Genomic DNA, 12,735 nt, shown 5'->3' with positions numbered 1-12,735 from the left:
TTATTGATTTTTTACAGAGAGGAAGGGAGAGGGAGAGAGAGCTAGAAACATCGATGAGAGAGAATCATCGATTAGCTGCCTCTTGCACACCCCCTATTGGGGATGTGCCCGCAACCAATGTACAAGCTTTTGACAGGAATCGAACCTGGGACCTTTCAATCCGCAGACCCACGCTCTCTCCACTAAGCCAAATCGGTTTTAGCAGGAAGGCAGGACTCTTTATCTGTTTTGGTTCACGGCTATATCCCCAGCTGCCGGGAACATGGGAAGCATTCATATTGTTGAGTGAAAGAGTGGATTAAGTAAATTACATTTGGCAGCTCTTTGTAATCTGCTCACTCCTAAGAAGCTGGTGGAAGCAGAGTCTTCAGGGAGACAGGCAAACACACCATTGCTCACTGGTAGTAATAATGAGTTCCCCTCGATTTATTATAAAAGTAACACAAATATAGGACAAAAAATCCAAATGGGATAAAGGGCTTGCAATGGGAAGTGAAGCCTGCGACCCCAATTTCACTCACCAGAGAAAACCGTTGGAATGTCTTCTGAATGATAATGGTTAAAATATCCAAGTATGGGGTCCCAGAGCAGGCGTAAAAATAAGAATGTTTTATTCATAATAATGATGTTTTAGCCTGGCCGGCGAGGCTCAGTGGTTGAGTGTTGACCTATGAACCAGGAGGTCACAGTTCAATTCCCGGTTGGGGCACATGCCCGAGCTGCAGGGTCAATCCCAGTGTGGGGTTTGCAAGAGGCAGCCAATCAATGATTCTCTCTCATCATTGATGTTTCTCTCTCTCTCTTCCTCTCTGACATCAATAAAAATATATTAAAATAAATAAATAAAATAACAAAAAATAATGTTTTAAATAAAATACAAAGACACAAAGAAAAGGTGGAGAGATGTCAGGATATTTCTGGGCACAGCCACAGATACATAAACCCTGGGACAAAAGTGCCCACCAGCACCCTCACACATGCACATTCAGGAAGGACGCCTCACGTGCCAGATGGCTTGGTGGGCAACCTCCTTCCCTTCATTAGTGATGGGATGGGGAGCCAGGGGCAGTGAGCAGTCTAGTGAGGCAGCATGATGGGGGGGCGGGCGGGGGGGGGGGGTAGAGAGTATCTCCAGGTGACAGGAGGCCAGAATCGAATCTCAGTACAGTTAGTTTAGTTACTAATTAGCTCTGTGACTTGGATCAAGTGCCCTAAGCCCTCTGAGTCTGTTTCCTCATCTGTAAAATTGGTGACAAATGTTATCCTGCCTGGTTCACCTGGTTTATGAAAGCCCTTTACAAAACACAAAATGCTATGCAAACGTAAGTCATCATTCAAGTCAACAAAATTGTTTTCATTATGGAAAATATCAAGTGCACGTTAACAGAGAATATCAGAAGAGAACATGTCCTGTGATCCCATACTATATATTGTAATAAAAGCTTAATATGCAAATTGACCATCACTCCAACACACAAGATGGCTGCCCCTCTGTGGTCAAAGATGGCTGCCCTCATGTGGACACAAGATGGCCACCACATGATGGCCAGCAGGGGAGGGCAGTTGGGAGGGACCAGGCCTGCAAAGAGAGGGCAGTTGGGGGTGATCAGGCCTGCAGAGGAGTGCAATTGGAAGGGACTAGGTCTGCAGGGGAGAGCAGTTGGGGATGACCAGGCCTGCAGGGGAGGGAAATTAGGGGCAACCAGGCTGGTAAGTGAGGGCAGTTAGAGGTGACTGGGCCTGCAGGGGAGGACAGTTAGGGCGACCTGGCTGGCAAGGGAGGGCAGTTAGGGGTGACTGGACCAGCAGGGAGGGTAGTTGGGGGCAACCAGGCCTGCAGGGGAGGACAGTTAGGGGCCACTAGGTCAACAGGGGAGGACAGTTAAGGGTGGCCAGGCTGGCAAGGGAGGGCAGTTAGGGGCAATCTGGCTGGCAGAGGAGCAGTTAGGCATTGATCAGACTGGCAGGGGAATGGTTAGGGGGGTGATCAGGCTGCCAGGCAGAAATGGTTAGAGGCAATCAGGAAGGCAGGCAGGTGAGTGGTTGAGAGCCAGTAATCCTCGAGGTGTCCCAGATTGGAGAGGGTGCAGGCTGGGCTGAATTTTGTGCACTGGGCCTCTAGTCCTATATAATAAGACCCTAATATGCAAATCGACCAAATGGCAGAACAACTGGTTGCTATGACCTGCACTGAACACCTGGGGACAGACGCTCAACGCAGGAGCTGCCCCTGGTGGTCAGAGTGCTCCCACAGGGGGCGTGCTGCTCAGCCGGAAGCTGGGCTTGCTGCTCCTTAGCACTCCCTTGGAGGTCGGAGTGCTCGCCAGCTGTGAGCCAGGCTCTGGCTGAGCGGCGCTCCCCTGTGGGAGGGCACTGCTCACCATGGCGGACGTCCCCCAAGGGTCCCTGACGGGAAGAGGGCGCAGGCTGGGCTGAGGGACCCCATCCCCCAGTGCCTGAATGTCATGCACCGGGCCTCTAGTTTAGTGTAAATGTCCAGAAAAGACATATGTATTTAGAGAGGCAGAAAGCAAACCAGTACCAGCTGGGATGGGAATGGGCTCAATGAAACTTTCTAAGCGTGACAGAAATGTTCTAAATCTGGATTGTATGGATGATTGTTGCACATACAAATTTACAGAAATGTTATTACATTGCACACTTACAACTGGTGAATTTTTCAATCTGTAAATTATACCCCATAAAGCTGTTTTTAAAGAAGCAAAAACGAAGTATGGAAAATAGTAAATGGTATAAGAAGATTCAAGAATTATAAATTAGTGGCCAATCTTGTTTCCTCTACACCCATATTCATTAACAAGATTTTTTGTTGTTGTTAACCTTCAACTGAGGATATTTTTCCCACTGATTTTAGAGAGAGTGGAAGGGAGGGGTAGAGACAGAGAGAAAGACACGGTGTGAGAGAGACACATTGATTGGTTGCCTCCTGCACCCACCTGACCCTGGATCCAGCCTGTAACTCAGGTACGTGCCCTTGACCGAAATCAAAAGAGACCCTTTAGTCCTTAGGCCAACGCTCTAACCACTGAGAAAACCAGCTAGGGCTCCATTAACAAGATTTTTAAAAAATGTTTTATTTATAATATTAGAGCGAGAGGAAGGGAGAGAGAAAGAGAGAGGCATCAATTTGTTGTTCACTCTATGTGCCCTGGCTGGGGATCGAACCCACAACCTTGCATATTGGGACGATGCTCTAACCAGCTGAGCCAACTGCCAGGGCCATTAACAAGAGTTTGTGACACCATCAAATACTCCATCGGTGTTCAAATCTCCAACTGTTTAAAATGTTAGAAATGTTTGCTTACCATCTGTTTGTTTAAAAGCAGGAGTCGCAGAGAGTCCACATACAGTGATGGGCGGACGTGTCTTTTAGCCTGTTTTAATCGACACGCTGGCGGCACGTCCTCTCCGCTCCCCCATCGTCCTGCAGTCTCCTCCAGCCGGAGAGGGCTGGTTATTCCTGTCCCTGTGACGCCACTTAAGGCACTGCTCTGTCCTTTCCACTGAAGCTGGACCTGGCGGGTCCAGGTTGAGGTGTGATTTGGGGCAAGACTGTTTCACACGTGGAGGCGTGTACTCCCCTTGGGGGCACAGGGTCTGTCTGTCTCTCTTTTTTGATGTTAGCCACGCAATGCCTAGATCCACCCATCATTCATTCAGGGGACATAACAGTAAAAATATTTTTATTATAAGGTAAAACCCAGCAGCTGGAAACCACTGTAAAGCAAATACATTATAAGACAAACGCTCTTGCAGTCACCGCTTGTACTAAGGAACAGATCTTCAGCCACCCGGAGGTTTCCATCTGTGCCATCCCAATCACAGCCCCCTTGCTCCCTCCAAAAGTGACCACTGTGCTTACTCCCCCCCATTTTTTTATTAAGGTATTATATGTGTACATATCTTACCATTGCCCTCCCACCCCACTCCCTCCCTCCCCAGAGTTTTGCGTCCATTGGTTATGCTTATATGCATGCATACAAGTCCTTCGGTTGATCTCTTATCTCCCCCATATCTCCCTCCCCACCCTGCTGTAATTTGACAATCTGTTTGTTGCTTTACTGTCTCTGTATCTATCTTTTTGTTCATCAGTTTATAATGTCCTTTATTATCCCACTGTGCTTACTTTAAAAAAAAATACATTTTATTGATTTTTCACAGAGAGGAAGAGAGAGGGATAGAGTTAGAAACATCGATGAGAGAGAATCATTGATCAGCTGCCTCTCACACACCTCCTACCGGGGATGTACCCACAACCATGGTACATGCCCTTGACCAGAATCGAACCCACAACCTTTCGGTCCGCAGGCCGACGCTCTATCCTAGGGGTGTCGAACTCAATCAGAGAAGGGGCCAAAATCTAAAATCCAGCCTAAATCGTGGGCCGAATGGTTTACTGAACAGTCATAAACTGTCATTGTGATGGAAACGCAGCGGAGTGCAGTGATGACAGCGAGGTGCGGGCCACATTGCAAGGCCTGGCGGGACGGATTTGGCCCGCGGGCCTTGTGTTTGACACATATGCGGGTCTATCCACTGAGCCAAACCGGCTTCGGCCACTGTGCTTACCTTTATAGGAAGGATAGAAATGGACACAAATTGCCCGGCTTGTGTGGCTCAGTGGTTGAGCATCGGCCTTTGGTTCCGTCAGGGCACATGCCCAGGTTGTGTGCTCGATTCCAATGAGAGGCGTGCAGGAGGCAGCGGAGCAATGATTCTCTCTCATCATTGAAGTTTCTCTCTCTCTCTCCTTCTCCTTACCCCTCTCTGAAATCAATAAAAACATATTTTAAAAAAATAGACTCAGCCCTAGCCAGTTTGGCTCAGTGGATTGGAATGTCAGACCATGGACTGAAGGGTCGTGGGTTCAGTTTCGGTCAAGGGGATATACCTGGGTTGCAGGTTCAATCCCCTGTCCCAGTCCAGGCATGTGTGGGAGGCAACCAATCAATGTTTCTCTCTCACATCAATGTTTCTCTCCTCCTCCCTTCTTCCCTCCCTCCCTTCTATTCTCTAAAGAAAAAAATCGATGGGAAAATAGCCCCGGATGAGGATTGACAGCAACAACAAAAAACATACTTAGTTTTAAAATAATGGACACAAGTCAACTTCCTTATGCTTCTTTATAACCCAAATGTGCATCTCTGACGTATATTTTAACCTTATTCATTTTTTTTAATATGTCTTTTAACAGTGTTGGGGAAACATCTTTAAACATATGTTTTTCTTGAGAGAGAAACCTCCATGTGAGAAAGAAACGTCAAGTGGCTCTCTCCTGCCCACCCCCTAATGGGGATTGAACTCTAACCTGGGCTGTCACCTGACGGGGAATCACCTGGCCACCTTTTGGTGCAGGGGACGACACTCAGCCAACTGAGCCACACCTGCCTGGCCAGGGGTACGTGCTCAAAAGCATTCTTTTGTGTAGACACCCAGTAGCCACTAAAGCAGCTATAACAAGGAAGAAAGGAGGACCTGAGGCTCTAACCTGTTTGCGTTGGGAAGGGCCAGCCTCAGCTCAAGAATGGGAGGAGTCAGGTTATGCCAGGCAGCGATGTGCAGAGGGCCGGGCGACAGACATCCAGCGTGCGGTGGATCCCCCCAGTTTATCCTCACACGCTGTCTACTGCACACCCAGACCAAACACCTGCTTCTGGCCAAGATTCACCCTCCTGTGCTTTTGTTTGTTTGTTTCCTCCAAGTGTGACTTTCCTTTCCCGGTTATGTTGCAGAGGAAACAGAGAAGACAATCTCTGCCTGAAGATTGTATACTATTAGAGGCCCGGGGCACGAGACTCGTGCACTGGGGGGTGGGGGCTCCTCAGCCCGGCCTGTGCCCTCTCGCATTCAGGACCCCTCGGGAGATGTCCGCCTGCCGGCTTATGGGGATAGGACCTAAGCCGGCAGTCAGACATCCCTCTCGCAGCCTGGGGCTCTGGGTTTGGGACCTCACACCCCTTACCGTCCGCCTGCCGTGGAGGCGGCAGCGGCTTCTGCCACCACGGTTGTGCTTGCCAACCATCAACGCAGCTTCCAGCTGAGCGGGGTTCCCACCGGCCAGAGCCGGGCTTGCTGCTCCTTAGCGCTGCCTCCGTGGGAGAGGCTCCTGCCACCCGGCTTCCGGCTGAGTGGTGCTCCCCCTGTGGGAGCGCACTGACCACCATGGGGCAGCTCCTGCATTGAACGTCTGTCCCCTGGTGGTCAGTGCACATCATAGCAATAGGTCATTTGCTATTTGGTCAGTTTGCATATTAGGCTTCATTATATAGGATACCTTACTTGGCTATATTCTTAGTCCGATTTCTCCCCCATCCCAGTTGCTAAGGTGTTTGCTTGCTAATGACACCACTTACGATGGAAATTTTGTGAAAAGGGGGAACATCTGAGCTCCTAGGTCGCTCTTCTGTGTCAGCATCTGTAGAAACCAAAGCAGAGCCTTTGTGCTCCTTTTCAGAGTTTCCTGTGATAATTATTAATTTAAAAATTTATAATAAAATATATCAAGTGTGAGAAAACTATGGAGAATAGTGTACCAAATATCCATGTATCTACTTCCCAGGTTTATAAAATCTTAAAGTTTTGATATACTTATTTCAGATCTATCTACATATATTAGAATATCTATTATAAATATACTAGAGGCCCAGTGCATGAAATTCGTGCACTGGCAGGCTCCCTAGCGGCTGCCAGCTGCTGGCTGCTGGCTGGGTACTCCCTCCCTTCCCCCGGCCAGCCCTGCCCCTTGGTCAAACTCCCAGACAACTCCCTGTCAAGGGGACCATTTGCATACTACGCTTTTATTACACAGGATTATCTATGAGGTAGACAGTAGTATGAATGTATTATCTATGTAAAATAGATATTAATGTGTATAATAGATCATATAGTACCTAAAATATATATAATAGATACACTATTATCTATATGTGTTAATCTATATATAAACATACATTAGATCAAGCTTGTTATATTTTTATTTTTCAAATCTTCTATATCCTTACTATTTTTAGGGGATGCTCTTTTTTTTTTTTTTTTAAATTAATCACGGAGGTAATTTTGTTAAAATCTCCCTTAAATTTTTTCCTTGTAATTTTGCCTATTTTTATTTATATTTTGAGACTGCCATTTAGTACAAGCTTAGAACTATTATGTGTCCTTGGTGGTATTCTTTCTATTCTGATGTTGTGATTCACTTTTTCCCCTAATAAATTCCTTTGGACTTACATATTTTACATCTTCAATTCAGCCTTTCTATAGGACAGTGGTTCTCAACCTTTCTAATGCCACTGCCCTTTAGTACAATTCCTCATGCTGTGGTGACCCCCAACCATGAAATTATTTTCGTTGCTACTTCATAATTGTCACTTTACTACTGTTATGAATTGTAATGTAAATATCTGTATTTTCTGATGGTCTTAGGCGACCCTACTAGCGTTTCCCAACCTGTGGGTTGCAACATTAGAAAGGTAGAGAAACATTGCATATGGTATGTGTGTGTCTCTAATAAGCAGCTTATTATACCTGCATTTGTTGTTGTTGTCAATCCCCACCCAAGGATATTTCCCCATTGATTTTTAGAGAGAGAGTGTTTGGGAGGAGACAGAGTGAGAGAAATGTCAGTGTGAGAGAGATTCGTCAATTGGTTGCTTCTGTCTGCAATCAAGGTACATGCCCTTGACTGGAATCGAACCAGAGACCCTTCAATCTGTGGGCAGATGCTCTATCTACTGAGCCAAAAAATTACACGCTTAATTTTTTCCCTATTATCCTCTTTTGTGCTGTACCTTTACCATGGCTTTTCCTTGTTCCTTTTTGTGATTCTCGTGACTTTTCTTATGTGGATTTTAAAACATTGAGATATAGTTGACATATAACACTGTATTGGTTTTAGCTGTACAACATAATGACTGGGTATTTGTATAATATATATTGCAGAACCATCACCACAATAAGTCCAATTAATATCCATCACCACACGTAGTTATACATTATTTTTTCTTGTGATAAGAACTTTCTAGATTTATTCTCTTAGCAACTTTCAAATATATAACATAGGGTTATTACTGTAGTCATTGCACTGTACATTACATCCCAGGATTGCTTACTTTATAACTAGAAGTTTAAAAGTTGGCATTCGCCAACCTGTTCTCTGTATCTATGAATTTGTTGTTTTTAGAATCCACATATAAGTGATATGATACAGTATTTGTCTTTCTGTGTCTGACTTATTTCACTTAGCATAATGCCCTTAAGCTCCCTCCATGTTGTCTCAACTGGCAAGATATTCTTTTTGCCTTAACTGGTTTGGCTCAATGGACAGAGCTTCGACCTGTGGACTGAAAGGTCCCAGGTTCAATTCAGGTCAAGGGCATGTACATTGATTATGGGCACATCCCCAGAAGGAGGTGTGCAGGAGGCAGCTGATCAATGTTTCTCTCTCATCGATGTTTCTAACTCTCTGTCCCCTTCTCCCTTTCTCTCTGTAAAAAAATCAATAAAATATATATATATATTTAAAAGATATTCTTCTTTTATTGGCTGAATAGTATATATTTTTTATACATTCATCCATCAGTGAACACGTAGGTTTTGGCTGTTGCAGACAATGCTGCAGGGGGCACATATCTTTTCAGGACAGTGACTTCATTTCCTTTGGATAACTGTCCAGATGAGGTATTGCTGGGTCGTATAATAGTTCTATTGTAATTTCGTATGGGATCTCTGCGCTGTTTGCCATTACACTAGTGACTACACTGATTTACAGCCCTACCCCAGCGCAGGGTTCCCTTTTCCCTGCGCCCTCATTGATCCTTGTTCCTTCCGTTGCTGCTGGCAGCCATGCTCACAGGTGTGAGTGATGTCTCATGTGCATTTCCCTGAGGATGAGTGATGGTGAGCATCTTTTCATGTTCCTGTTGGTCTTCTTTGGGAAAATGTCTATTTCAGACCCTCTATTCGTTTCATTTATTTATTTTTATCCCCGCCTGAGGATATGTTTATGGATTTTAGAGAGGGAGGAAGAGAGAGGGAAAGAGAGAGAAAAACATCGATGTAAGAAACATTGATTGGTTGCCAACTGTACCCAACCAGGGATTAAACCTAAAACCTAGCCCTGTGCCCTGACCAGGAATTAAACCCCCAAACGTTTGGTGCTTGGGGCAATGCTCCAACCAACGGAGCCGCCAGGCCAGGCTCCTTGGCCCATTTTTATGTTGTGAGTCTTGCTGGACACCTTCCCATGTTTAACAACCAAATCCTGGATGGAGTACATGAAACAATGACGTCCGAACACTGACCAGCAGCAGCACAGGGCAATAATCCTGGGAACACGGAAAACAAGCCAGGTGGGCTCCGTGTGGCCCCGTGTGTGGCCTCAGGGAGTCCGGGCTGCAGGCGGGAGGAGCCCAGGCTGAGCCTGGCTGTCTCCTGGAGCTGAGGAGGGGGATGGGTGTCCTGGGAGGCCAAGGCAGCTAGTCTGCAGGATAGAGCTAGGACAAGCGGGAGACCTCTGGAATCAGAGGGCTGCCCCGGTCAGCACACAGGTGTGAGGACACTCTCCAGAGTGGGAAGAGCCATCTGAAAGGAGCGGAGCAGCCCTCGGAGCTCACTCAGGCATGGAAACAGTGACCGCTCCCTCCAGCTGCCATGGGCATCAGGTGAACCATCCCAGGGGCTTGCATCAGGGGTGGGGGAAATTCGCCTTAGATTAAAGGCTGCTCTGGTCCCACCTGACAAACACTTAGATGTCAATCTTGGGAAGATCAAACTATCTGTAAGTAAATAAACTGCATCCCAGAATGGAGCTCAAGAGTATTTACTGAAATAGAAAAATATCCAGGGTCCAGCAAGGTAACACTCACAGTATTTGGTACCGTATGGAAAGGAGCAGGAAAATACAACCCAGAGTGAGAAGAAAAATTAAAATGAATGCAGAGCCGGCAGGCATGGCTCAGTGGTTGAGCATGGTCCAGGAGGTCACAGTTCAATCCCGTCAGGGCACTTGCCTGGGTTGCAGGCTCACTCCCCAGTGGGGGGCGTGCAGGAGGCAGCGGATCCAAGATTCTTTCTCATCATTGACCTCTCTCTCTCTCTCTCTCTCTCTCTCTCTCTCTCTCTCTCTCTCTCTCTCTCTCTCTCTCCCCCACCCCTCTGAAATCAGTAAAAATATTTTAAAAACAAATGCAGAAATTACTCAGATAATAAAATTAGTAGATAAGTGCATGAAAAGAGTTGTTATAGTTACTCAATATGTAGAGGAAGTTAGAAGAAAAGCTGAGCATGGAAGGTTTTCAAAGACCCAGACTGGACTTCTAGAGCTGTAAGCTACAAGGAAAACACAGGAGATGAGGTTATTACCGGATCGGACACTGAAAAAGAAGAGATGAATAAACTTGAATACAGAGTAGAAACTATCAGAAATAAACACAGTGATTAAAAGACAGGGTGGGGAAAGAGAAAATGAACAGAGCATAAACGGGCAACCTCAAACAGCCTGGCAGCCAGGGTAACGGGAGTCCCGAAGGAAAGCAGCGGTCAGAATAAATACTTGAAGAAATAATGGCGGGGGGTGGGAAGGGGGTGTGGAGGGGGAGATAATGGCCGAAAATGTTTCATACTTGAAAACTGTAAATCCACAGATACAATAAGCTCACCAACCCCAAGCACAAGAAAAATGAATCAAATTACACATCATAACAAAATAGCTTAAAACCAATGATAAAGAGAAAATCTGAAAAGTGGTCCAAAGAGAAAAAGACACCTTACAGAGAGAGAAACAAAGATACGGGTAACTGCAGATTTCTCATCAGGAACAATGCAAGCCAGAAGACGGCAGAGCAACACTTTTAAGCACCGAAACAAGTGGCCAACCTAAAATTCTACCCTGTACTCGGGTCAGACCGTGTCTCATTGCTGCTCAGCATTCTTCAGTGGTGTCCTGTCGGGAGGGCTGGCTGCTGTGGGCACTGGCTCTGAGACAGAGGGGGCCGTGCAGCAGGCTTACTGGTGAGTGCTCCGAGGACCAGCCTCTACGGGGGCGTGAGGAGCGCAGCGCTGGGCGGAGGGGAAGCAGAGCTTTGCTGCAGTCTCAGCAGAAGCCTCCTGAGAGGCGGACCCTCTCAGGAGGTTGGAAAATGGTGTCCCTCCAGCGCTGTCCTGAGGTGAGGAAAAGGGTAGAGGCCTGTGCTCTCACAGGCTGATCGCTGATCAGATCTGGGATGCTCCAGGGGGGGGCGTGTGGTCTTGGATGAGGCATCTTTCTAGGCCAAGGGACGTTCCCGGAGAGGGAACCAGCCTGGGAAGGGCGGCCTGGACTCTGAAGGGGCCTCTGGATGACACCACACCGCCCGCTGCACCTTCAGAAACCAAGGGAAGAAAACCCAGTCTTCCCAGCACAGCACAAAGCCCTTGGTGATCCTGCACGCACCTCCCCGGCCACCTCAGCTCTCCTCCCAGCCTGGAAACCTCTCCCACCTCTGCCCTGGCCCCTTCTAATCCTCCCAATGACAACTGAGCCCTAGCCTGTTTGGCTCAGTGGATAGAGCATCGGCCTGCGGGCTGAGGGTCCCAGGTCTCATTCTGGTCAAGGGCATGTACCTTGGTTGCGGGCACATCACCAGTAGGGGGTGTACAGGAGGCAGATGATCGATATTTCTAACTCTCTATCCCTCTCCCTTCTCTCTGTAAAAATCAATAAAATATATATATTTTTAAAAATGACAATTGAATGCACCTCCTCTGAGATGCCTCGGCTGACTGGTCTTGCAGATTCAATGGCACTTCCTCCCAGCAGATGGGCAGGAGCATGGGCTCTGGAGCCAGGGTTTGGGTCCCAGCTCTGCCACCTGCTAGCTGCGAGCCTATGGCAAGTGCTCCAATCTCTGTGTCTTAGTTTCTTCATCTATAAAATGGGTACAACATCAGTACCGCTACCTCATAGGGTTGTTATGAGAATTAAATGAATTAATGTGTGTCCAGTCAGAATGGGGGCAGGAGTAAAGAGCTGCTGCTATTGTTACTGCTTTGTTGTTGTTGAAGATGCTCAGTTTGATTTATTGAAGGCAGGAGGACGGAAGGAAGGGCCTGGGGGAGACAATGTGCAAAGTATGTTCAGTGAGTGCTGAGCACCCCCGTCTGTCAAAGCACAATCACGGCCTCCGTGGGGCCCTGAGGGAGACTGTTTAATGTCTTGGTAAAGAGGGTGCATCTTATTTGGTGAGCAGTCAGAGATGACGGCAGAGTTTGCCAGCAGATGGGAGGAAGGGCCAAAAGAAAAGCTAGGTTGAGCCAGGAGGTCAGGTGTATATGCGGTGAGGTGGGAGTTACAGTGAGGGGTGGGTAGGAGGAGCGGGTGGGGAAGTATGGCAGGGAGGGGAGGGGAGCTGAGGGGGAGTAATATGAGCTAAAGGAGGATGGAGCGGGGCAATGGTTGAGGCTGATGGGGACAGGCGGGAGTGCAGAGGTAAAGGGTGAGGAGACAGGTGAGGCATATGGGGACAGGTAAGGAGTGATGAGGCCCTGGTGGGGGGAGGGGGACCAAGTGAGTTGTTGAGACCAGTGAGGAGACCCTAAGAGCCAGAGCAGAACCGCCCGCGCGCGTCCCAGGGCTGCCGGAGAGGAGAGAGGAGCGGAGCAGAACGTGATGTCAGAGAAAGGGCGGTGATGTAAGAGCCGGGGCGGCGGGCGGTGATGTCAGGGCTGGTGCTGATGCTGGCG

This window comes from Pipistrellus kuhlii, unplaced genomic scaffold (assembly GCF_014108245.1).
Source record: "Pipistrellus kuhlii isolate mPipKuh1 unplaced genomic scaffold, mPipKuh1.p scaffold_m20_p_5, whole genome shotgun sequence".
In the NCBI taxonomy this organism is placed as follows: Eukaryota; Metazoa; Chordata; class Mammalia; order Chiroptera; family Vespertilionidae; genus Pipistrellus; species Pipistrellus kuhlii.
Note: the sequence above shows the minus strand (reverse complement) of the source record.